The sequence below is a fragment of the Nelumbo nucifera genome, chromosome 1 (assembly GCF_055504915.1).
Source record: "Nelumbo nucifera cultivar China Antique chromosome 1, China Antique-T2T, whole genome shotgun sequence".
NCBI classification, from domain to species: domain Eukaryota; kingdom Viridiplantae; phylum Streptophyta; class Magnoliopsida; order Proteales; family Nelumbonaceae; genus Nelumbo; species Nelumbo nucifera.
Genome location: NC_142649.1, coordinates 116,252,104 through 116,279,844, shown reverse-complemented (window position 1 = coordinate 116,279,844; position 27,741 = coordinate 116,252,104). Strand labels below are relative to the sequence as shown.

Below are 27,741 nucleotides of genomic sequence, written 5' to 3'. Positions count from 1 at the left end.
GATGAATTATGATATGCGCATCAAATTAAAATGATGATGATCATCATAATATAATATATATATATATATATATATATATATATATATATATATATAAACTCTTGGTTGAATTCTTAAATAATTTTAAATGCATTGGACTCAAGTTTAAAGAAACACCTGTGAGTACGATGATCATGGCTTAAAGAAGAAGAATAAGAAAAAGGAAAAGCCTCTATGATTATTTAACAACCTGTCAACACTCAGCAGTAAGGCTGCAACTTAGCCCTGATTGGCCTGAATCCAACGCAAAAAATATCAGATTGAATTGGGTAAGGTTGATGTTCGGATTAGGGTAAAGGTTGAAATTTTTGAATCCGATTTTATTTTGGGTTAAATTGAGATTGACCCCTCAAACAATCCGACCTATCCCAGCTTAACTTGCAGCCTAGACAGCAGTGTTATCGGTGTAGTCATGGCGTAGCCATTGTTATTGGTGGACTGCACCTCGATTTTTTTTATACAATGTAACCATTGTGGCCAAAGACACAATAGAAACATAGAAAAGAAAGGGAAGTTAAATACTAGTTTATACTTTAGTGTACTGTTAGATTGATGAATTGATTGAATATAAAAATTTAGACAACAGACAAGAAGAAGAAGAAAAAGAATCTTTTTTATACCATTGTGGTCATCGTACTCACGGGTGTAACCATGATGTCGGATGAAACATGAAACTAATGCTTGCAAAAGGCAGACCAATAGGAAAATAGAAAAGAAGGGAAAGCTAAATATATATTAGAGTCTATATTCTCCACTTTGACTATTAGATTGACCAACTGATTGAGATTGAACCAACAAGTAGAAGACCTTGTGATGATTTACCAACCTGTCATCGTGGCAATCTTAGTCATCAGTGTTGGATGGACATCAGAAGAAACATATATGAAATTGCAAAAGACAAAATAGAAAAATTAGAATAGAAGGGCTGGAAAGCTAAATACTTATAAAGTCTAATATTCTCCGCAATGACCGTTAGATTGACCAACTGATTGTGAGCAGCACCTAAGAAAAAGTAGATTAAGCCTTTTTTATGATTTACCGAACCTGTCGTTGTATGGACTCCCATTGCATACTTATATATGGACATAAAATGTAATTTAAATAATCATTAATTCCATTTATATCAAATCCCTGAAGGAAGATTTGGCCCGATCTCGTAATCACTCAACACGTGGCAAAGGCAATAGCTCGGCACACCAGCGCGCCCAAGGCGCGAGTACCGAAAGGAGGAACCAGTAGTCCGAACTCCCTAGTAGGAGTCCGAACTACCTACAAGGAGCCCGAACTCTTCCTTAGGCCCTGAGCCTCACACAGGGCAACGACCTGAACTGGCCTGCCCCATGGCAGTTCGGGACACTCCCTATCCGAACTCAAGACTTCACCTCGCTCACCACTCCAGCACTTTGCCTCCAGGACACCGAACTGAACAAACGTACTATACCTAACACCAAGGAGGTCCGTATCCAAGGGCGGCGCACCTGATTGACTTGGGGTCTGACACTTGACAGCCGCACTTCAACGGCCACCTGCCACCGTCATCGCCAGTCGCAGAGACGGCTCCGACAAAGAGAGCAGTGGCGGTTTTGTCCAGTAGAGGGGATGACAACCGAACTGGCAGGAGCTCAGAGATAATCATACCCGACCTGACAGAAGCTTAGAAGTGAGTGCACGAGGTGGTTATAAAAGGCTCCCTACCCCGCCAAGAACAAGGTATGTGAACTTTGTGCCATCTGGTTTTATCTTGCCTTTGAGAGAATTCTGACTTGAGCTTCGGAGCAATCTCACCGGGTTCCCCCCGAAGTTTCCTCCTCTTCTCCGTTTTAGGTTCCCTGTAGCTCCGTTCAGAGGCAAGGTCGTTGACAGCTAGGACCAGCCGGATTGCGCACCATCAATTGGCGTCGTCTATGGGAAACGCTTCTAAAAGCCTCCCTCTAAAACTCTCATAACCTCTTCTTCTTCCAAAAACCCCAACACTCATGGCTTCTTCCAGCAATGTCGGACGTGGCACAGAGACAAACACCATCGGGGAACAACTCCAAGTCCCCATGGTGTGCATCGGACAGTTCACCATTCCCCTTTCGGTGGATGGGATCCCTAGCTTGAATGCGCCACAAACAGTGGCGCCTGTAAACCTTCCTACCATGAACATCCCTCTTCCACTCCCTATCGAAACAACTTTTGTTGAACCAACTGTTGTCCCCCTGGCAACCCGCCAGAACCAGTTTGACGACCTAATGCAATGCATTCGAGCAATGCAAGCCCAAATGCAACAATTCCAGCAGCACCAACTCCAACAGCACCAAGTACTACACCACCTCTCTCAACACCACTATCAGCAGCAGTTCCCCCAACTACCCCTGAACCAGTCACTGCTTCCACCTCGGCACCCTGCCCCGAAGCTAGTTAAGGCCTCCCCTCAGGGTGGACGCCTCACTGAGGAGAAGCCTCCCAACTCCATAACCCCCCTAACAGCCAAGCCTCATCCCCAGGCCGAAGGGAAAGGAAAATCACCACCGCCTCGCAGCCCGTAGGCAGGTCGGGAACCTCGCCCGCAAAGTCAGCACCTCGGCGCTCCAAGCCTGAGTTCCCGCTCATAGAGAACCGATTCAGCGCCCTAGCAGCAGACTACTAACATTCCGGGCCCATCGAGCTCGGCAACACAGAGGCCAGCAGCGCCAGTACCAGGCTCACTCAACGAAGGCACCGGCGAAGTCGCCGAACTGCCACCCGTGTCCTACCCGAGCTCAGAGGTAAGGAAGAGACGAGCTCGGACGAGGTAAAAGCTGCCCCAATTCTCTCAGTTCCTTCCCCACTCGCATCAGAACTCCTGGCAGTCCCCATGCCCAGAGACCTCAAGCTCCCACCTTTGGACAAGTATGATGGGTCCTTTGACCCCAAGGACCACGTTGATGCTTTCCAGTCCCAAATGCACCTCGCTAGGGCTAGTGAATCATGCATGTGCGTGGCCTTCACCACCACCTTCAGGGGGGTGGCCCGCACCTAGTACAGGAACTTAGCCCCAAGGTCAATAAGAAGCTGGACCCAGTTCGTGCAGGTCTTCACCGCACACTTTGTTACCAGCAAGCGGTGCCCCAGAACTGAGGAAAGCATTTTCGGAGTAGTCCAGAGAGAAGGAGAATCCATTCGGGGCTACATCAAGCGGTTCAATGCAGTGTGCTTGCAAATACCATGATTAGACCCCGTGGTACAGCTCGCGGCGGCCAAGAGAGGAGTAACGCACAAGGAGTTTAAATGGCACATGGTAGCTAGCCAGCCCGCGATCGTGGCCGAATTCCTCAAGCTCGCGGACAAGTTCATGAGAACAGAGGAAGAGATCAACCAAAGGACCGAAGGCGGGGTCGAGAAAAGGAAAAGAGAAGGTGAGCCCTCCAACCCAGGTGACAGAAGAAACCCGGCCCGGGAGGCAAAGCCGAGCCAGCCGTCCCGAGCTCCCTTAGCAGTTCGGACGGATTATACATCGTTAAACACAAGGCGGACCGAGATCTTGATGACGATCAAAGACGCCCCATACGTTAAGTGGCCACCTCGCTTAAAGGGGAATCCAAACGAAAGAAATAAAAATCTATACTGTAGTTTTCATAGAGATCACGGTCATAGTACCGAACAGTGTAATAATCTCCGGGACGAGATAAAGGGACTCATCCGTCGTGGATACTTGAGAAATTTTGTACAGCATAATAATAATAATAACAATAAGGCAGGTCGGCAAGGGGAGCACGGAAAGGACGCCCCCGAATCCAGCAACAGACCATCCGAAGCGTTGCAACCACAGCCTCCGGAAGAGAGGCCAGTTCGGGGAACCATCCATGTGATAGTGGGAGGTTCGGTGGTAGCAGGGTGTACTTCGGCAGCAGCTCGGACGTCAGTTCGCGAGGCAGCCCGAGAAGAACAGAACCCTCCAAAGAGGCCAAAGACAGAAGAACCGATCTTCTTCACGGAAGACGATGCGCGAGGTGTCCACTACCCCCACGATGACGCGTTCATCATAAAACTAAGGATCAGCGACTTCGAAGTCAGGCGCAAACTTGTGGATTCAGGTAGTTCGGCGAACATCCTCTTCAAGTCGGCATTTGACCAACTACAGTTGCGGAGAAGTGAGCTGAAGCCCTTAAACACTCCTCTAGTGGGCTTCAGCGGAGAGGAAGTCAAGCCCCTCAGGAAGATAACAGTACCTGTGGAAGTCGGCACATGGCCTTGTGCGGTCAGACTCAACCACGATTTCCTGGTGGTCACGACCCCCTCCCCATACAATGCCATAATAGGGTGGCCAATTACGCATATTCTACGGACAGTGGTCTCCACCTACTATCTGGCAATGAAGCTCCCCACAGACTTCGCTGTGGGGGTAGTGCGGGGCGACCAGCTTGAGTCCCGCAAGTGTTATGTTGCCGCCCTGAAGGGAAAAACCAAGGTAGCCGACGACCTCGATCTGGAGCGGCCTACGGAGCTACAGGGCGAGGAACGAGCTTCGCCCACAGAGGAAATGGTCGCAATCCCAACCTCAGCTACGGATCCGGCTCGAACGCTATAGATCGGTGCTTCCGTCAAGGAGCTTCTACGAACCGAACTGGTGAGTTTTTTACTTCAAAATTTAGAAATTTTTTGCCTAGTCCACGGCCGATATGCCCGATATTGACCCCAACCTTATAACTCACAAACTTAACACTGACCCTGTAATCAGACCCATTGGACAGAAGAAACACAACTTAGCCCCAAAGCGCTGGAGAGCGGTCGACGAAGAGGTCGAAAAGCTCCTCGCAGTAGACTTCGTAAGGGAAGTTCATTACCCGAGCTGGGTAGCCAACCCAGTACTGGTAAAAAAGGCAAACAGCAAGTGGCGCATGTGCATCGACTACACCGACCTGAACCGAGCTTGCCCAAAAGACTGTTTCCCCCTCCCCAGAATTGACCGCCTAGTGGACGCGACCTCGGGACATGAGTTGTTAAGTTTCTTGGACGCCTACTCAGGCTACAACCAAATCAGGATGGACCAGTCCGATGAAGAAAAAACCAGCTTCATAACCGAATTCGGCTTGTACTGCTACAAGGTCATGCCCTTCGAACTGAAGAATGCTGGGGCGACCTTCCAAAGACTTGTAAATAAGCTGTTTCGGCCCTTAATTGGCACGAAAATAGAATGTTATGTAGACGACATGGCCGTCAAGACGCAGTTTTCACAGGAATTAATAAAAGACAGATTCTGTTTTCCAACTTCTGTGCCAATTTAGCATGAAACTGAACCCAAACAAATGTGTCTTCGGTGTCACCTCGGGTAAGTTCCTAGGGTACATTGTCAACCGGCACGGTATTGAAGCCAACCCGGACAAGATAAAGGCCATCCTAGATATGAGACCACCCCGAAAAGTAAAAGAAGTTCAGAGGCTAAACGGCCGCATAGCCACTCTGAGCCGCTTCATGTCCAAATCGGCAGACCGCTGTCTGCCTTTCTTTAAGGCAATCAAAGGCAAAGGATTCGAATGGACCCGAGACTGCCAGCTCGCGTTCGACGAGCTAAAAATCTACCTCGCTACTGTGCCAACCTTAGCCAGGCCCGAGGAAGGCGAGGTCTTAGAACTATACCTCTCGGCAAGCGACGAAGTGGTCAGTTCGGTACTAATAAAGAAGTAGATCGGGTCCAGCGGCCCGTCTATTATGTTAGTAAAATTCTGCAGGAACAGAGACGAGATACCCGCAGATAGAAAAGCTGGCATATGCACTGGTGATTGCAGCTCAGAAACTCCGCCCATATTTCTAGGCTCACACTGTCATGGTCTTGACCGAAAAACCTCTGAGGCAAGTCTTACTCAAGCCCGAGGTTTCCGGTCGGCTAACGAAGTGGTCCATTGAGCTCAGCGAGTACAAACTCCAGTATAAGCCACGAACTGCTATTAAGGCCCAAGCCTTAGCAGATTTTATCACCGAGTACACATTCAGCCTTGAAGTCCCTAGGCCGGTTGAGCCCGAGACCCCCAATCCGGGTGAGCCCGGAGCTCCGAGACAATAGAGTCTGAACCCCGTGAAGTAGCAACTAGTGTGACATCTCTCCTAGTTAGGCCAAACGCGAACTGGGATGAGGAGCCCTGGATCCTTCACGTAGATGGCTCCTCGAACCAGCAGGGCAGCGGGGCTGGAATCGTGCTACGCGGCCCAGGTGGCACGAAATTGGAATACGCACTATGCTTTGAGTTTGCGGCATCCAACAACGAGGTGGAGTACGAGGCACTGATAGCCGGGCTGAACCTAGCGCAAAAGGTAAGAGCAAAGCACATAGTTATCTACAGTGATTCTCAGCTCGTGGTCAACCTGGTTACGGGCGAATACGAAGCACGTGAGCTCACTATGATTGCATACTTGGCGAAAGTAAAGGAGGCTCTGTTCAACTTTCAGTCACACTTCATCAGGCAAATCCCGGGGTCAGAGAACACTGAGGCCGACGCCCTGTCCCGGTTAGCCAGCACGAGTCACAACACCATGAGAACCATGTACATAGAGGACTTACCTTGGCCTAACATTCTCGGTGGGGCAGAGGAGATCGCTCCCGTCCTTGAAGCAGAGCCGAGCTGGATCAACCCACTCGCGAGCTTCTTGCTAGATGGAACCCTCCCTGCGGACCGCAATGCAGCCAAGAGGGTGCAGCGCCAGGCAGCCAAATATGTTATAATAGACGAACGGTTGTACCGACGGTCCTACACGCTCCCCTACCTGCGTTGCTTGCGACCTGCCGAAGCCGAGCTCATACTCTACGACGCTCATGAAGGTCAGTGCGGCGGACACCTGGGGGACAGAGCCCTCACCCAAAAGGCACTTCGACAAGGATACTACTGGCCAACGATGATGACAGAGGCTGTCGAGCTCGTCAGAAAATGCGACAAGTGTTAGAAGCATGCCAATATCCACCATCAGCCTGCTGCCGACCTCAAGTACCTCACCAGTCCATGGCCCTTTGCGCAATGGGGGATCGACCTCCTGGGGCCATTTCGCCAGCAACAGGTGGGAGAAAGTTCCTAGTGGTGGCAGTAGATTTTTTCACAAAGTGGATAGAAGTTGAACCTCTGGCAACAGTCACAGCCCGAAACATACAGAACTTCTTTTGAAAGAACATAGTATGTCACTTCGGGCTACCTCGGGTACTGATCTCCGACAACGGCAAGCAGTTCGAGAATATCAAGTTCCAAGATTGGTGCCAAGATATGGGAATTCGTCAGAACTTCACATCGGTCGCACACCCGCAGGCAAACAGTCAGAGAAGTAATGAACAGAGCCATCCTCCGCGGACTGAAAGCACGACTAGACCGAGCTAAAGGGTTGTGGGCGGACGAGCTACCAAGTGTTCTATGGGCTCACCGAACTACGAAAAATACCGTCACGGGAGAGACCCCCTTTAACCTCACATACGGCACTGAAGCGGTAATCCCAGTGGAAATCGAAATACCTACACTACGACTAGAAGCATATGACAATCAGATAAACGGAGACGAGTTACGTACCAACCTCGACCTACTGGATGAGGTAAGAGACCTCACGCACATCCTGACAGCGGCCTACCAACAAAAAGTAGCTCGGTACTACAATGCTAGAGTAAAGAAGCGGAGCTTCCACGTCGGCGACCTGGTTCTCCGTAAGATCATGGTACCCGAACCCGGTGTGGGCAAACTTGGACCAAATTGGGAAGGGCCTTACAGAGTAAAGAAAGCGCTCGGGGGGGCATACGAGCTCGAAACCTTAAAGGGCAAACAAGTACCCCGAGCGTGGAACATCGTCAACTTAAGGCGATACTACCTATAGACCACCAAGCGAAGTGGACAAAATCACTACCAGAGCCCAAGGGCTAGGGTGCCGAGCTAATGAAGGAACCTCGGCATAGGCAAGCAAAGAAAAGTATCAGCCAAAGGCGAAGCGGAGACAACGAACTAATGGGGACATCAGCATCTCAGAGACTAAGTATTAACACCAAAATAGGTTGTGCGAGTACAGTAACCCGATCAAGAAACAGATCGGGCATATGGTCAGTTTGGCAAATACGGTCAGTTCGAGAGAAAGAACAACCAACACTTAACCAAAAGAAAAGTCATTCCATTTCAAAATAAGAGTGTACATTTCGAACAAAAAAAAAACAAACAAAAAATTTTTCATAGGCCCGGAGCTACTTCTTTATTATCAGAAGGCACTTCAACGATACCCGAAGGTCCCACCTCGCCCTCGGAATCTGGCTCACCATCAACAGCATTGGCCATCTCCTGAGTTATGCGTGAAGTGGATATGGCACTGATATCGAGCTCGGGGTACGTCGGGATCATCCACCGGCTTAGTTTAAAACCCCTTCTGTACGAGTCCACCATCAGGTCGACAAAGCTCGGCGAGGCGATGTACTCATCGACGGCCTTCTTCTCGGCATTCAATACCTTGAGAAAAGATATGCGTCATCTCCCTAATGTCCTCCTGAAGGTACTCGAACTAATGCTGCAAATCCAGCCTCAAGTCCGCCATGTGATTCACTACGACTCCCATGGCCTCGGCATCTCTCTGAGACCTCGCCTGCCTAGTCTGTGCAACGCGAGCATCCGCCTCAGCAACTCGGGATGTCGTCTCGGCAGCACGGAGAGCCTCTTCGGCAGCTCGCGCCTGCCTCGAGCTCCTTTCCACCTGAGCCGCCAAGGCATGGATAGAAGAATTCACCTACCAAAAGGGAAGAACAAGTAATCAAAAGAACGACAGCAAGATTTTCTCAAAGCCACATCATCCATGTCATCATCACAAGTTTAAGATTTTCTCAAATATCAACAACGCCAATTTGTTATCCACCATCAAATGGAGCATTCTGTCCTTGAAAGGAGCCAAAGCTTTTTCATTATTGATGACTTTGGATGATATCTCCGTGCCAATGTATAAGCAGATCCATATTTAAATACATGCCCCATGCCTAGACCTATAACCCTGTCTGCATTACATCTATTGTCATGTAATTGGTATTGCTGCCTCTAATGCATCACCTAGTTTCCTCAAATAAAAGTGTCTACTTCTATGACTATTAAAAGTGCCTATACTTGACTTTTGTTGGAGTTTTCTCTATTCGGTATTATTGGTACAACTATAGATGCAACCATCCACAATAAGATCCTTATGAAAAATCAATTCCGTGTGAACCTAACAAATGATTGACTAGATTTAGTTTTGATGCTTGTGTTTCCATTTCAGCAAAAACAGATATCAAGGACTTTCTGCATATAAGCGACTTTGACAAAGCCACTATTCTGAAGATCCTCAATCAAGCCACTGAGATCAAAGCTTTGCTGAAATCAGGGGAACGGACATTTCTCCCATTTAAAGGGAAGACAATGGAAATGATCTTTGCAAAGCCATCCATGAGAACTCGGGTTTCATTTGAGACAGGGTTCTTTTGTTAGGTGGCCATGCCATATACTTGGGACCGGATGATATCCAGATGGGTAAGCGAGAGGAAACACGTGATGTTGCTCGTACATTATTATGGCCCGTGTGTTTGCTCATCAGGTATGATGGTGAGTCTGTTGTGTAGTGACCATTCTCTTTTACACTTTGTCTAATGTATTTATATGCAAGTGGATTCCTTGTCTTGTCAACCTGCCTATCCAGTGCTTGTCCAGCAAGTTACAGTAATACATGCTTTGTCAAGATCAATAATTTGATGAGATTGAGATTTTAGTCAACTTTGAGGAATTGCCTTTGTACAAGCTCTTGTTGACTAATATATCATAGGTTGTGATGTACATCTGATTATTTCTTTAGTTTAATAACAATGGTGAACAAATGATCTTTCAGCATTCGTAAGAAAAAGAGATCTTTTTTTATCAGCAACTCAAGAAATTTTATTAAGACTTAAAGAAAAAGAGAATACAACAAGAAGTTGTTGGGAGAAAAACCCTTTACAACAAAAAGATCCTCCACCCTATTAACATTGAGCCCAAAACAAATGATGTCTATATACTCCTTAGCTAATCCATCCGCCAAACCATTAGCATACCTCTGAATCCATCTTACATGAATTTGCAATTGTCTTGACAGCAACTTGAACCTCCTGAATTCGTTTCTGAATTTCCACAATACCCCTTCTTTTTTCAACCAATCAATGACTATTTTCGAGTCCCCTTCAACAATCAGCCTTGTAATTCCCATATGCTTAGCTTTTTGCTCCCCAACAATAGCAGCCATGAATTCATCTCTCACTGAATCACCCTGATCATAAGAAAAAGTATCTTTCAACTTGGCAGTGCTATGTTACATGGACTTCTTAAAACCCAAGGTAACCTACTGTTTACATACTAATACCCACACAACTCACACATTCATGAGGGAATCATCTCCAAGCAGAGCTCATAACATGTAGCTAAGAAATCACAAATTCTTAAGCTAAATTTTAGGAATGAATTGTAAGTTTGTAATCTCTGATGTAATCTGTAGGTGTTCAAGACTGCTATCAGTCTTGAACACAGATTTTGTGAAGAAAAAGTAGAAGAAAGAGTGGTGAGAGAGCAGTAGAACACAGATTTTGAGGAGAAGAACAGAATGTCAATCTTCTGCCGCCGCCACTTTAATTTAATATATATATGTTATGCTAGTTACATAAAATGACATATCTGCCCTTGGTGTTTACATCATAACTGTTAACACATAACAAACAATATAAAACTGAAAAATAAATAGCAACTAGGAATAACAGAATAACAAATTGACCACAGCTGTGACTAGATACATTCTACCCTACGGACAGAGTGGAACCACAGCTGTGGAGCCCACATCAATGTTCTCTACACTCCCCCTCAAGTTAGAAGTATATGTTCATCATTCCCAACTTGGATAGATCCGCTTCTAGCTTCTTTCTTGATACGGCTTTAGTGAGGATGTCTGCTAGTTGCATACTGGATGTGATGTAAGGGAGGCATACTTCTTGAGATGAGACCCTCTCTCGTACAAAGTGGCGGTCAACTTCAATGTGTTTGGTTCTGTCATGCTGTACTGGATTATGTGCTATATTAATGGCGGCTTGATTATCACAGTACATCATCAGGGGCTTCTCATACTCAATACCCAACTCCTCAAGTAGAGATTTTAGCCATAGGATTTCAACCACTCCGTTGGCCATGGACCTGTATTCTGCTTCAGCACTTGACCAGGAGACAACACTTTGTTTCTTACTTCTCCAGGAGACAAGATTTCCTCCCACAAGGGCACAATATCCTGAGGTAGACCTTCTGTCATCAACACTCCTAGCCCAATCAGCATCCGTATAGACCTCCACCTTCATGTGATTGTTGTTCTTGAATAGTATACCCCTACCTGGGCATCTCTTCAAGTAGGCTAAGATTCTTTCTGCCGCAAGAAGATGTGTGGTTCTAGGAGAATGCATGTACTGACTAACAACACTAACATCATAAGTAATATCTGGCCGAGTGAGGCAGAGATATAGGAGCTTTCCTACCAATTGCTTAAACATAACTTTGTCTTCAAGAAGCTCCCCACTCTCGGCACTAATCCTGTGGTTCTGTTCAATTAGTGTATCTATAGGCTTGACACCTAATTTTCCAGTTTCTGCCAACAGGTCTAGGACATATTTCCTCTGAGAAATAAAGATCCCCTGTTTGGATCTAGCAACCTCAATACCCAAAAAATACCGGAGTACACCAAGGTCCTTCACCTCAAATTCTTGATGAAGGAGCTGTTTAAGAGACTCAATCATGGCTATCATTCCCTGTGACCACAATATCATCAACATATACTGCCAGTAGTGTCAAAGAGGACTCCACCCTCTTTATGAGTAGGGTATGATCTGACTGGGCCTATACATAACCAAACTTCACAAGAGCTAGTCTGAATCTATCGAACCAAGCCCTAGGTGACTGTTTCAAACCATACAAGCCTTGTTGAGCCGGCAGACCTTCTTACCTATTTCTGCATCATAGAATCCAAGAGGCAAACGCATGTAAACTTCTTCCTGCAGATCTCCATTCAGAAAGGCATTTTTCACTTCCATTTGGTATAAAGGCCAAGTGTGACTTGCTGCAAGGGACAATACTCGAATAGTAGTCATCTTGGCTACCGGTGCAAAGGTCTCCAAGTAATCTATGCCATAAGTTTGTGTAAACCCTCTTGCAACTAACCGAGCTTTATACCTCTCAATAGATCCATCTGCATTATGTTTCACCGTAAATACCCATCTGCATCCAACTGGTTTCTTTCCTTTGGGCAAATCAACTACCTCCCAGGTGTTGTTTTTCAACAGGGCATCCATCTCAACTTGCATTGCATCTTTCCATTCAGGGACGGATAGGGCTTCTTGCACTGTTCTTGGAATAGGGACATTGGAAATGGAACTAAGGTAGGACCTGTAGGTAGGAGATAGGCGATCATAGGATAAAAAATGGGAAATACAGTGGGTTGTGGATGTGGTACAATGTCGTTTCCCTTTACGGACTGCAATCGGAAGGTCAAGATCATCTGTAGGGGAAGTCTCTGTGGGCTCTGGGACTATAGTATCTGGACCTAGAGCTGTAGATGAGATTGGAGCTGGCCTGGATTGCTGATGATCATGATCAACCTGCCTGCACCGCCTGTGATAAACCCGCAACTTCTGATCCCTCTGACCACCCTCACCATTGCAGCTCTCCCTCAACTCCAGATCCCTCTGACTACCCTCACCATTGCAGCTCTCATCACCCAATGGAATAGGTAAAGGAACTGCCCCACTCTCACTGCTCTCCCCCTTAAGACAATAACTCAAACCCCCACTCTCACTGCTCTCCCCCTGAGGGGAAACCCGAGGATAATAGGGTGTCCCCTCAAAGAAAGTGACATCCATGGAGACAAACTTTCTCCCGGAGACAGGATCATAGCAGCAATAACCCTTTTGAGTTTGTGCATAACCAAGGAAGATGCATTTGGAGGCTTTGGATTCGAACTTGGAGTGATGGGGTCCGAGAAGCTAAACAAAGCAAGTACAACCGAATGTCTTAAGAGGAATAGAAAACAAGTCCCCACGTGGGTGTAGGAGGGAAAAAGGAGATCGCATATCAAGGACCCTGGAAGGAACTCGATTAATAAGGTATACTGCCGTGAGGATAGCATCACCCCAGAAGCGAATAGGAACATTGGAAGTAAACATGAGGCTTCTAGCCACTTCCAAAATGTGCCTATTCTTCCTTTCGGCAACTCCATTCTACTGAGGTGTATGAGGGCAAGAGCTCTGGTGGATAACCCCATGATGAAGAAGATAAGATGTCAATGATTTAGCAAAGTATTCCTTTGCGTTATCAGATCTGAGAACTTTGATCTTGGCATCAAACTGGGTTAGGATCATTTGGTGAAAATTTTGAGTCAGGGAAGGTACCTCGTCTCGTGAACGCATGAGATAAACCCAAGAAAAACGGGTATGGTCATCAACAAATAACAAAAAATATCTGTACCCACCCATGGAAGGGATATGATAAGGCCCCCAAACGTCAGTATGCACAATATCAAAAGAATTATCACTCATTTTATTACCCAATAAATAAGGCTTTCTACAATGCTTAGAAAACTCACAACTTTCACACTGTAACTGAGACAACTCAATAGACTCAAATAAAGCAGGAAACAAACTCTGTAAAGATCGAAAAGACAAATGACCTAATCGGTTATGCCAAAGCATAACCGAACTCACACTCTGAGAAACAAAAGACATCTTCTCAACTGACTCTCCCTGACAGAACTGCTCCCCGAGCAGATAGATCCCATTCGCTCACGGCCAGTCCCAATCACCTTTTGCGTCTCCAAGTCCTGAAAAACACATCGGTCAGGGAAGAAGGTTACTGAGCAGTTCATATGCTTGGTAATACTACTGACTGAAAGAAGGTTAGTATCAAGCTTAGGAACATGCAAGACAGATGACAGGAAGATAGTATCTGAAAGCTTGATGTCACCCTTCCCAGAAATAGGAACCAGGGAGCCATCAGCAATAGATACCTTATCCCTACCAGAAAACAAATGGTAAGTAGTAAACAATGAAGGCAAGCTAGTCATGTGATCAGATGCACCTGAGTCTATTACCCAACAAGGTTCAGTAGTACCTGGAGTTGAGGCATGATAGGCTGAAGCTCGAGTACCTAAATGGGCGAAGGCAGATGTGGTAGGGGCTGATGGAGGCTGCAGTGGCTGAGCTGAATTTCCAACTTCATTTTCTATCTGTATTAGGGCAGCCCGAACTGCAGCTAAGGTCTCCAAAGATGTTCCTTTTGTGCCAGATGAGGATGCTGAATCAGTGTTCACGGCTACATGAGCAGTGCCCTTCTTGTTTCTCAACTTTGCAGGAACCAAGTGAGGATGCAGTTTCCAACATGTCTCTTTTGTATGTTTGGGCTTCTTACAATGTTCACATACCACATCCTTCTTGTCTTCCTTCCTCCTGTCCTTCTCTGAATCACCCCCTGATTTGGGTGTAACCACTACAAAGGCTGGTGTGGGTGGCTGAGGTTGCATCATAACCTTCCTTCTGGTCTCTTCACTGTGTACAAATGAGTATGCCTGAGAGAGAGTCACATTGTCTCTAGTCAAAATCTGTTGCCGGATAATATCATAATCTGAATTTAAGCCTGCCAAAAACTCAAATACTCGGTTTGTCTCAACCTGCTTTCTATATATCTGTGCATCTCTGGGGCTCTCCCACTCAAGAGTCTCTAAGTGATCAATCTCACGCCACAAGGACTACAAGGTAGAGAAATATACTGAAACCGGTCTCTCTCCTTGTCTAAGATTTTTCACTTCACATTTCAATTCATATGCTCTGGCAACATTAAGGGGTTGGGAATAAGTTTCTTTCATAACATCCCATATCTCCTTAGCTGTCTTTGCCCACAAATAATTCCGGCTAATATGAGGATGCATAGAATTACACAGCCATGCCATAACCAAGTAGTTTTCTTGCATCCACTTGGTATATGTCGGGTCTCCCTTGGGAGGTTCTTTCATGTCTCCCAAGAGGTACCCTAATTTACCTCTTCCACCAATAGCCATCATGGCTGATTGGGCCCATTCCAAATAGTTTGATCCATCAAACTTTACGGTGGTAATCTGACCACCCATCTCAGAAACACTACCATAACTGATGTTCCCAAGGCTACCTTCTGCCTGACTTTTAAACTCCATTGCTGTCAAGTCTCAAAACAGCACTTGAACTACCAATCTCAATCAAAACGATATAGGCCTGATCTGTATTCTTAGTGTATGTGCACAAAACTGAGATAATTCTGATCTGAAACCAACTAGCCAACACAGCAGTAGCTGTCCGTAGAGCTCTAACCCCTTAGGACTCTGAGAACAGCTTAAAAAAATGTGATATGCTTGCAGTAGGGTTTAATCAGTCCTTAAGTAAGCAATTCAGTTGCACAACCCAAACAAAACTGTATAGATAGGCTTGCAGTAGGGTTAATAAGAAACCCAAGAATCTGATCAGACCTACCAATAAACTTAAGGGTAGCTCTAGGTAGATCATAGGGTTCAGTCAAACACTAGGGCTTGCCACAAGATCACTTTCAAACCCTAGAGTAGAGAGAAACACAGTTGAGACAGTTCGGTCCAGGGTTTGTTGTAAAACCCTAGTGAATCAAAGAGAGAAAAACCTAGAATGGTTCGGCCTTCCCCTCCAGATAGGTCCAACCTATCTTCTCTGATAGAACTTCTCTTAGAAAGTAAACAACTTACAAGGAAAAATTGTTCGCTGCCTTCTAGGGTTACCCGAACCCTAGTCTTCTCTGATCCTTCCTGACCACCACCACTCTGCAACCCTAGCAAGTTTCCAATAGCTGCTAGCACCTCTGGCAATCTCCAAGAATCAGTCTGCGAACTCCTCCTTTTCAGCTTCCAGTCCTAGGAGATTCTCATGTGGTCGGCTGATATTAGGCTCACATGAGAAACCCTAACTTGGCTCTGATACCATGTAGGTGTTCAAGACTGCTATCAGTCTTGATCACTAAGAAGTTTCAGATTCGATGAGAAGAGAAAGTGAAGAAGAAGTAGAAGAAAGAGTGGTGAGAAAGCAGTAGAACACAGATTTTGAGGAGAAGAACAGAATGTCAATCTTCTGCCGCCGCCACTTTAATTTAATATATATATGTTATGCTAGTTACATGAAAGGACATATCTGCCCTTGGTGTTTACATCATAACTGCTAACACATAACAAACAATATAAAACTGAAAAATAAATAGCAACTAGGAATAACAGAATAACAAATTGACCACAACTGTGACTAGATACATTCTACCCTACGGACAGAGTGGAACCATAGCTGTGGGGCCCACATCAATGTTCTCTACATAATCAGTATAGTCAATTTTCTTTAATAACAGTTCAATTAATCAACTAAAACTTATGTAATTGTTGAATGTTGTTTGCATTGATTTATGCTTCTATATTTAATTTGTGTTAATGTCCATCAATTATTGAATGATTAATGTGATACTAAAACATATTATAAAACATGAGAATGAAGAACATAATTGCCAGATCTTGGAATCCTATTTCTCATGTTGATAGCCTTGTACATATCAGATTCTTAAAGTCATATCAGTATCAACTTAACATTGCCTGTCTATTTTGCTGAAGCATCTTGTAAACTTGTTTCTTATGATGGAGCTCTCCTATTCTTAATGTTTTTTATGTTTAATTTTACTTAGGATAAGGCAATGAACTAAAATGGACTTAAACATGCTAGGGGTTATTACTGTTATTATTTTATGTTCAATTTCACCATAACAAGACAAAGGAGTACACAATACAGAAGGGGTGTTGGGAGAAAGTCAAGAAATACAAGTTTAAAGTGACATCAATTGTTAGGGAACTGGGGAGCCAACAAAAGGGAATAAGGGTATATTCTAGAATGAAAAAGGAAGAGGCCACATCAGCAACAACCTAACTAATTGAACAACTGAACCAAGTTGTGAAGTTGACAGCAGTTTGTTAATTGGTTGAGGAATTAGTCACATGTAATAAGAATCAGTATAAAAGAAAATATGTACAGAACTGAGAATAATGAAGAAGTGTGGATCTCTTTCTATTACCTCTCCCTCTCTTTCATTCTTGAAGGAGGCAGCTCCACCTTGAAGAGGAGGGGCCTGAGTTGGGGCAGCAACCCCAACATCAATATGCCAATGTACACCCTCTGAACCCCAGGTTTTACCAATATGCGGTGTCATTTCCTTCTCTACAAGGGAAAGATGCTCAGTGAAAGTTCTAGGACTTTATTTCCCTAATCACATGGGCCAGTCTCCAAATGTGTGTTCCTCTCATTCCTCAACAGTGCATGGAGCACTCCTTTTGAGTCTCCTTTTACAATTACCTTGGTGAAACTAAACTCTTCCATGTTCCCCAGCCCTTGGAGGAAAATAAAATCCTTCTTATAAGCTATAGGGTTCCATATCTACATCATACTTATTTTCTGTATCAAATAGTTGATGCTCATATTCATGTTCCAAACACCCTATACCTGTTTTAGGTTTACATAGATAAAAGGTTTCTTTTGACCTAATTAGTGTATGACTTGCCTCTTACAATGGATTAGTCCCAAAATGTTCAACTTGCCATTTACTCCCCAGTTATTGCATTCCTTGATCTCTTACAGTTGGTGAAATTAAACTCTTCCATGAGTCCCAACCTATGGTGAGACTTCCATATTTTATCAGGTTTGAAGGTTACCTTCTGTTCAGTCAATTCTTCTTACCACAGGTTGCCTAGGGCTGTAATGAAGCCAAGCTGTCTCAGCTAATTCGTACAAGCCAAGCCTGAGGTTGAAATTTAGCTCATTTGGCTAAATGAGACTGAGAACAATTAGCATAGATACCATAAGATATATGATGTTTGATGTATTATACATATAATTTTTGTTCTTTTTTTTCTTTTAATGTATATCAATTATGGACCTTAGAACATGGGAAATGGTCCTAAACTCCTAATATCAAACAAAAAAGGCCAAGCCTGAGATTTGCTAGATGAACCTGAGCCAACCCTGTGCAGGGCTGCACCCACCCTGACCCAAACCCAAGTTTGCACAGATTGGGCTTGGATTTTTTAGCTTTCGTCTGGACTTGGACCTGAAAACTGAGGCTTCATGTTATGGGCCCGCGCATAGGATCTCGTCACGGGTCGGTCCACGGGGAGAAAGCCCTGCTTTCCCTTGCGCCTTCCCTTGCGTGCAGACCCTATTGTGGAAAACTGAATGGGTGATTTGTCCAAGAGACCACCCGAACTCTCCTTACTCTTCTCTTGACTAGAAACTGAATACCTTTACTTCAATTCGTAGCTCCTTAAATAGGAGATTACATAAGGAAATTCCTTGTTGGATTCGGCTAGGCTAGGGTAATCCAACTCAAACTAAAACTCCTAATTACCTACTCCTAATGGTAACACAACTCTTACTTAAGAAGAAATAAGATAAGGATAAGGGATAAGGGATAAGGGATAAGGAATGGTGAAGCTAGCGGCGAGTTGGTGAGCAGAGCTGATGTGGTAGGATAAGTGTGGACCCACCCTGATGAGCTGTCGTGTGGGCCCCGCCGTACTGCTGCTGCCGGGCGGTGCGTGCGTCTCGCAGTGCTGCTGCCGTGAGGTGCGTGCTGCTGCCATGCGGTGCGTGCTGCACGCTGGCGGGCGGTGCGTGCTGCGCGCTGCCAGGCGGTGCGTGCGGCGCGTTGCCGGGCTGCTGTGCGGCGCTGCCGGGCGGTGCATGCTGCTGTGCGGCCCGCTGTGCGTGCTGCTGCCTATGACTGTGCCGCAGTGCATTGCCGGGCGGTGCATGCTACTGCCTATGACTGCGCCGTAGTGCGCTGCCGGGCGGTGTATCCATAACACTTCACCTGAACTTTGGTCTGGCTTGGGTTGAGGACTAAGGGTAGCCTAAGCCTGGTCCAGCACAACCCAAGCCCACTTACCTTCTATAATATATTTATCCCATGCATGTATGTCCATTGTGTATTTATGCATCGTATATATGTCCAAGGTAATATGATCAACCTAGGACCACACTCATGCACAATATGTTCGTGTATGTGTGTGTGTTGTGTAGAAGTGCATAACATGAGCACGAAATCCTTAAAACCCCACAAACCTGCCTAATTCTGCTTGAGCCTGCCCAGATTGACTTGTATTGGGCTTAGCCTGATAAGAGCTCAGGCTGGCCAACCTGGGCTTTGATCTTGGGTTGGTCCAGATCTTAGGGTTGGACCTGGGTTGGCCTTAAACCAGACCCAACCAACTCAAGTTACAGCCCTAACACTGTGCTCAAGTATTAGCTCAAAGCCTGAGCTGAGTGAGCTGGTCGAAGTTTGGCTCAGCTATGTTCATTCCTTCTTTACACCCATAGGGGTATGTATTCTGATATTCTCAACTGGGCACCTTAAAATCTTTTGATTGTTAGGGTCTATGGTAATTCAACATATTAAAATTGCCATTAGGAGGACATGGTGGCATGTGGTTAGTCCAAGGCTTTACTAAAATCTGGATCAATTAAATTAGGGAACATATGAAAAATAAAAACCTCATTAAACCTCATAGTAGAAATCTGCTGAATTAAAAAATATGAAAGTAGTTTCTTGAAGAGAGAAGGAAAAGTGGAGAAGAAGAGAAGAAGAGAAGTTGAGAGAAAAGAGAGCAATAATCTGGCCGCCCCTTTCACTTATTATTTATAGTAAAATAATAGAACAGTATGTTGAGTGGGCCGACTTGTGTTTAGTTTATTTCCTTTTAAATTAAGATGTTGTTGGGCCTTGGGCCCATTAGTTTTTATTTTTTAAAGAGTTGTAATTACTTAGGTTGAGTTGCCGCTCTACTAAAGGCATCTTTGTAATATCTCATACTTAAGTTAATTATAAATAGAATGAGGGGCTGGCGGCTAGGGTTAAGTTAATCTATCCTACTCTACCTTCTTCTCTTTTCTTCCCTTTCCTCGGTCTCTTGCTGAAATCCCCAACTTTCTACTCTTCCTTCACAAGAAGCTTGGCCGAAATCAGCACATAAGGTTTTCTACTTGGTATCAGAGCGGGTTGAAGGTTCTTGAAGAGATTCGTTCCTGTAGCCCTAGATCAGCTGACTGCATGGAGATTTAAGAGGCTGATCGAAGCTTTCAGGTAAGCCCAGTTTTTGGATTTTCTTGGTGGATCTGTATGCCCTGTAGCTGGTCTAGGGTTTCTCATCAGAATCAGAAAAAACTGGAGAAAGGGAAAGAGTCATGATTTGTTGGACTCTTCAATTTTGACCTAGGTAGTGGCGCCCTATTCTTTTTAGGGTTCCTCTAGGTTTTTTGTAAGGGGCGATTCAAGTTCCATGTGGTTTGGAGGCCTCTAGAGAGGGCGGTTGCTTCTTCTCTCTCTTCTCCCCATCCCACCGAAAAGGAATCTTTTGTGGGAAGAAAGTTCAGGACACCAAAGGAGTGTCGTTGGTTCCAGAAGGTATTCTGTTTATTCTTGTTGCATTTTTTAGTTGTTTTATGTACCTCTTTGAGACACATGGAGGGACATAGAGTTGAATATAAGCCCGGGAATGAAATGGGACCAGTGGGAGGAGGTGTTGGAGACCCCTTCGGAGCCGGAACCATTACTACAGTTAGGTTGGGTGGTACAAATTACTTGGAATGGTCCCAATCTGCAAAGATGGCCATTGGGGCTCGTGGAAAATTGGGATATATTACTAGTGAAGAGGTAAAACCCGAAACTGGCAACTCCCGGTGGGTGCAAGAAAATTATATGATAATGACATGGTTGTGCAATTCTATGTTGCCACATATAAGTAAAAACTTTTTATGGGCAAACACTGCTAAGGAGATATGGGATGGGGTGGCAAAGACCTATTCACAGAAGGAGAATGTTGCTAGGGCTTATCAACTAAGAAATCAGATTATTGCTACTAGGCAGGGAGATAGATCTGTTGCAGCTTATTTTTCAGTCCTTAAGACCCTGTGGCACGAGATTGATCATCTAGAGACCTTTGCTTGGGAAACCACCAAGGATGCAACTACCTATCAAAGACACTTAGAGAAGTATAGGGTGTTCGAATTCCTTGTTGGCCTTAACCCTGAGTATGACATTGCACGACAGCATCTTCTTTCCAGGGACAGTGTCACTCTCTCCCAAGCATATGCATTCGTGTCAGGAGAGGAGTGCAGGAGGGATGTAATGATGAAGAATCTCATGACTAATTAGTCTACTATGGTAAGTGCTGTGAAACCTAAACAGAATGGCAATGAGAACAAGAAGGAAGACAAAAGGGACTTAGTCTATGACTACTGTAAGAAACCGAAGCATACAAGAGATACTTGCTGGAAGCTTCACCCACATCTTGTGCCGACCAGATTGAAGAATAAGAAAGGAAATGCACATATGGCAGTTACTGGTGACACTCCAGCCCCCCCTACTACAGATGCCTTGGAATCTGTTGCAGCTGCTGCAGTAAGGGCCGAGCTTGAGAGGTTTGGGTTACTTCTGAATCAGAGGGATACGGCTAGTTCCAATTCAGCCGCAACCGGACAACAAGGTACAAGTAGCACAGGTGGAACTCACTCTACCTCCCTTGCCCACACAGGTAGTCCACATGTCACTGCAAACTATGTTTCTGCTTCAGGTAAGGAGAGATCTCCTTGGATTATAGACTCTGGAGCCTCAGAGCACATGACCCATTGCTCCACCATTTTCTCCTCTTACCAGCTCAGTTCTGGCGGAGATAGGGTCTCCACAGCTGATGGATCCCATGTTCCTATTGCTGGGAAGGGATCTGTCAAGATTAATGATTCAATTTGTTTACCCTCTGTCCTCCATGTTCCTAGATTGAGCACCAACTTGTTATCTGTTAGTAGTTTGACTAAGAATCTAAACTGCTCAGTAATTTTTTCTCCTGGACATTGTATTTTGCAGGATCTTGATTCAAAGAGGACGATTGGGAGTGGTCGTGAAGTGAATGGAATCTACCTCCTGGATACTCTTCCAATTCACCAAAGTCATCATGTTTGCAAGGACAGTGAGTCAAAACTTGTGGATCAGATTATACTTTGGCATAATCGTCTGGGCCATTTGTCTTTTTCTTCTTTAAGTTCTTTGTTTCCAAAACTGTTTGAGTCTGCGAGTCTGTCAAGGTTGAAGTGTGAAGGTTGTGAACTTGGAAAGCATTGTAGACACTCTTTTAAACTGGGTAATAAAAGATGTTCTTCTCTTTTTGATGTTATTCATTTGGATGTGGATATTCCTGGATTTACTTGATAAAATCACGTGATGAGGTGTCATCCTTGGTGAGACAATTCCATCATATGGTATTAACACAGTTTGGAATTAGAATCAAGATGTTCAGATCTGATAATGCTAGGGAATATTTTGAGAGACATCTTGCCTCATATCTGTTGGAGTATGGTGTTGTCCATCAGAGTAGCTGCTCCTACAGTCCACAGTAGAATGGTGTTGCAGAGAGAAAGAACAGACACATTGTTGAGACGGCAAGAAGCATGATGATCACGGTGACAGTTCCGGTTCGTTTTTGGGGTGATGCTGTTCTCACGGCAGTATATCTAATTAACAGGATGCCTTCTCGTATACTTGGATTCAGCACTTCATTCAGCCTTCTTTTTCCTCAGGGGGAGATGTTTCATATTCCTCTAAGGGTATTTGGGTGTGTCTGCTTTGCGCATATTCTTGGTCCTTACCGTTCGAAGCTTGATCCCAAGGCAAAGAAATGTGTCTTCCTTGGATATGCAGAGAATCAGAAAGGGTACTTCTTCTCAAGGAATCCTTCTCAGGGGGAGTTTTTTGGGGAAGTAAGTAAGCAATCTATCCCTCTCCCAGTTCCAGTTCCTGTGCCTACTACTATGCTTGACAACCATCCGATGTCACCTACCTTGCCCCCCCCCCTTTGCGTTCCGTCTCACAGTATTACTCACGGCAGAGACTTCATAAGGAGGTTGATTCCACTACAGCAGAACTCATACCACTTCCTATCGATCCCTTGGAGACTCCAGATTCGGATGATACAAATCCAGGTATTCCTCTTGATCCCTCTACTATTTCAGTTCCCATTGGTCCCACTAACACTGTTACAGATAACCTTGATCTCCCTATTGCTCTTAGAAAAGGGAAGAGGAAGTGCACTGCTCATTGCATATCACAATACTTATCCTATAGTGGACTTTCTCCTTCCTACCGTGCTTTTCTCTCTTCTCTTGATTCCGTGTCTATACCCAAGGGTGTTAGTGAGGCTCTCTCCAAACCTGAGTGGAAGGAAACTATGCAAGAAGAGATTGAGGCTTTGATTAAGAATCAGACATGGGAAATTGTGGACCTACCAGAAGGCAAGGAGACAGTTGGATGCAGATGGGTTTACACAGTAAAGTATAAGGCAGATGGAAGCATAGAGAGGTACAAGGCAAGACTTGTTGCAAAAGGATACACACAGACCTATGGCATTGATTATCTAGAGACCTTTGCACCAGTTGCAAAGATGACCTCTGTTCGGATACTCCTTTCTCTTGCTGCCTCATACTCTTGGCCCTTGTTTCAACTGGATGTGAAGAATGCTTTCCTAAATGGGGATCTGCAAGAAGAGGTGTATATGGATCTTCTAGCTGGTTTTTATGATAATGCTAAAGAGGGAAAGGTATGCAAGCTGAAGAAGTCACTATATGGCTTGAAACAATCCCCTAGAGCATGGTTCGACAGATTCAGAAAGGCCCTGATTGTTTTTGGCTACACTCAAACTCAATCTGATCACACCTTGTTTGTGAAGTGCAGGGGATCCTTGGTGTCAATCCTAATTGTTTATGTTGATGATATTGTTGTCACTGGGAATGATCTGAGTGAGATTAATAGTCTGAAGAGGAACCTGCATAAGGAATTTGAGATTAAGGACCTTGGAGAACTAAGATACTTCTTAGGCATTGAAGTTGTAAGATCGAAACATGGAATTTTTATCTCTCAAAGGAAGTATGTCTTGGACCTTCTCCAAGAAACAGAGAAACTTGGAACAAAGGCAGCTAGCACCCCCATTGATCAGAACCATAGAATCAGTGCATCAGAAGGTGAACCAGTAAAGGACCTTGGGAGGTACCAAAGACTTGTGGGTCGGCTACTATACTTGTGCATGACAAGACCGGACATCTCCTATGTAGTAAGTGTAGTGAGCCAATACATGCATGCTCCACGAGACCAGCACTGGAAGGCAGTTGACAGGATCCTTGCTTATCTGAAGGGACATCCAGGCAAAGGCATATTGTTTACTGATCATGGACAACTCAAGCTAGAGACCTATACAGATGCGGACTGGGCAGGATGCCTCGATGACAGAAGATCAACTTCAGGAGTGTGCACCCTAGTTGGGGGCAACCTAGTCTCATGGAAGAGTAAAAAACAAACAGTTGTGGCAAGATCAAGTGCAGAAGCCGAATATAGGGCCATGGCACATGGAGTTTCAGAACTTCTCTGGATCCGTTCTCTATTGGAAGAAATCGGTGTTCAGGCAGAAGAACCTATGATGCTATACTGCGATAACCAGGCAGCAATTAATATTGCTCATATTCCAGTCCAGCATGACCGAACTAAGCACATTGAAGTAGATAGACATTTTATCAGAGAAAGGGTAACTTCTGGAGAAGTTTGTCCTCCATACATTTCTTCTGATCTGCAGCTTGCTAATGTCCTCACAAAAGGCGTTGCAAAGAATAAGCTGGAGCATGATCTACGCAAGTTGGGGATGTATGACATTTACTCCCAACTTGAGGGGGAGTGTTGAATGGGCCGACTTGTGTTTAATTTATTTCCTTTTAAATTAAGATGTTGTTGGGCCTTGGGCCCATTAGTTTTTATTTTTTAAAGAGCTGTAATTACTTAGGTTGAGTTGACGTCCTACTAAGGGCATCTTTGTAATATCTCATACTTAAGTTAATTATAAATAGAATGAGGGGCTGGCGGCTAGGGTTAAGTTAATCTATCCTAGTCGACCTTCTTCTCTTTTCTTCCCTTTCCTCGGTCTCTTGCTGAAATCCCCAACTTTCTACTCTTCCTTCACAAGAAGCTTGGCCGAAATCAGCACATAAGGTTTTCTACTCAGTACAAAGACAACTATGCCCTTATAGGGCAGCAAAACATAAAACAGCATATATAACACTCAAAAAACATAATAAAATTTGGACTCACATAACTACTGTGGTCCCCACCTCCTATCTAACAACTAACATAAAACATCTACTCAGAAAAACATCATAAAACTAATTAATCTTCAACACTCATAAAGCTTACTCTTCTAAATATCCTTCTAGACTTCCATACAACTCCATGTTTCTCTTTGTCATGAAAGAATATGAATGTATTCCTTCTGCATCCTTGTTGTGACCAAATAAATGTTCTCTGGGTTACCCAGTCATTTTGCATTCTGAGCAAATGGATTAACATAAATTTGCATTTTCTCCCTTCTAGGACAGGTTTTAGTACTGATTTATGACAATAAAACCTCATGGGAGTCAAAACTATTGCTAGTATTGCGGGGAATCCAGACTTTGATTCTTTTTGTGTATGATTAATCTATATGCTCCTATTTTCTTACTAAAAGTATCACAGGAACTAGGGGTGAGTTGAACATATACATTTTTTTGACAAAGGAATTATATATGATGAAACCCATAATTATTAGTCAGAAAGTGTCTTAAAAGAAAAGGAGTACACCTATGAATTAATTTGTTATTATAAACAGGGATATATATTGTCATTTTCATGGTTGTGCCAAAAGATATTATTGTAACAGAAAACATGGGCAAGGGCTTCAAACCAACTGACTTGGCGAAACATCAAAAAATGATTGGAGTTGTGTAAGCTATAGGGCTTGCATTCTTGCACTCAGAGTGCTTCATAATTTCGTACAACTGAATCAAAATGTTATATTTTACCAAGACCTATAAAAAATGATACTTTTTTCCAAGTGCCAAGAACCATTCTGACATATATTCTGTCTTAAGCCACTTATGTTATCATTTTTTCTTTCCTGTAGTTCCACCTTTCATGGAAGAAGACACTTATGTTGTTTTAAATTCAATTTTTATTTACATGCTACGAATGTTGCAGGACATCCTTGATCTGGCTAAATATGCTACTGTGCCTGTAATTAATGGGCTGACAGACTATAATCACCCTTGCCAAATTATGGCAGATGCACTCACCATAATGGAGTATATTGGTCAGCTGGAGGGAACCAAGGTTAGACTTTTTTTTGTTCTTTTTTCTGTTTGGTTATCTAATTTTTAAGTTGCTCTCCTTGGTGGGGTGGGGGTTATTCATGCCCTAATCTAGATTCTGGTTCATGGAAACATTCAGGTTGTCTATGTTGGAGATGGAAACAGCATTGCACATTCATGACTCTTGATGGCATCAGTGATTCCTTTCCATTTTGTCTGTTCCTGCCCCAAGGGCTTCGAGCCTGACCAGAAAACAATTGAGAAGGCCCGAAGTGCTGGAATCAGCAAAATTGAGATAACTAATGATCCTAAAGAAGCCGTTAGAGGAGCTGATGTTGTCTAGTCTGATGTGTGGGCCAGCATGGGTCAAAAGGACGAGGCTGCATATCGTCATCAAGTCTTCCAGGGATTTCAGGTACAATTCTTTTAATTTTCCCGATTACATTAGATGATTGACCTTTTATATTTAAAGGGTGATGAGTATATCGAATCACAGGAACGCCTGACATACCTGCCCCTCATTATTAGAGTTGTGCCCAAAAGCTCTGAATATAAATAAGATCATAATAAGGTCCAACTAGGGTGCATTGATTTAAGATCAATGGGGAATTGGGTCAAATATGGAAATATGGAACCATTTGGTAGCGCACAGTAAATATACGATTATTTGAATACATGAGATTTATATAAATCCACGTTTTTTTCATTTTTAACTGTTTATTGATGAAATTTAGATTTTTAAAACATTTTTCAATAGAATTTTGACAATGACCAAATACCCAAAATTAGTAACAACTATTTAGTGGATCAGATCAGGAACCATCTGAGTCTCTGATGGGAAGATCTGAAGCTGATAATGCGCATGGTAGGAACTCCGTCTGCATATGGTGACTTTTAGTCTTGACAACTTTTGATGGTTAGGCACCGGACTAGTTTTGGAAATTTGGTACAAAGTACAAACCAGATAGTTATGCTTGTTGGTCCCATTCATTAAACAAATGCTTTATAGGATTTAGGATTATTACACACTTCTGATCCTCGACTCCTTGTAGGATATTACCAAATGGTGGTTGCATAAACCGCTGAAGACCCATTTTCTGACCTGTAACTGTTGTTTGTAATGGAAGAATAGAGGACATCGAGAAATGATACTGATAAATCGATAGTGTCTGAAAAATACATTCCATCCGTTTCATAGGTGGGCACCAGGTGGCTGTGGGCCAAATTTTGTTTTTATGCTTAAGCACGTGAACTATTCTTGCAGGTGGACGAAGCCCTTGTGGAACTAGCAGGCCAGAAGGCTTATTTTATGCATTGCCTACCAGCAGAAAGAGGCGCGGAGGTCACTGATGGGATCAACAGGCTGAGAATCGGATGAATCATGCTTCACATGCTTGGCTTATGATTTATGACCATTGCAGTTAGCTTGGCAATGGTGTGAACCGTGTGACAACCCCCCCCCCCCCCCCACACACACACACAAA

The 27,741-nt window shown here is 44.2% G+C and overlaps 1 pseudogene across 1 annotated transcript; it reads left to right on the top strand.

The window, feature by feature from the left end:
• Window positions 1-7,973: 7,973 nt before the first annotated feature.
• On the top strand, window positions 7,974-27,725 carry LOC104601916 (ornithine carbamoyltransferase, chloroplastic-like; annotated as a pseudogene). The gene is made up of 5 exons (XR_016082277.1): window positions 7,974-8,028; window positions 9,256-9,570; window positions 26,148-26,279; window positions 26,397-26,672; window positions 27,522-27,725. The product of XR_016082277.1 is annotated as an ornithine carbamoyltransferase, chloroplastic-like (transcript).
• The last annotated feature ends 16 nt before the right edge of the window (window positions 27,726-27,741 follow it).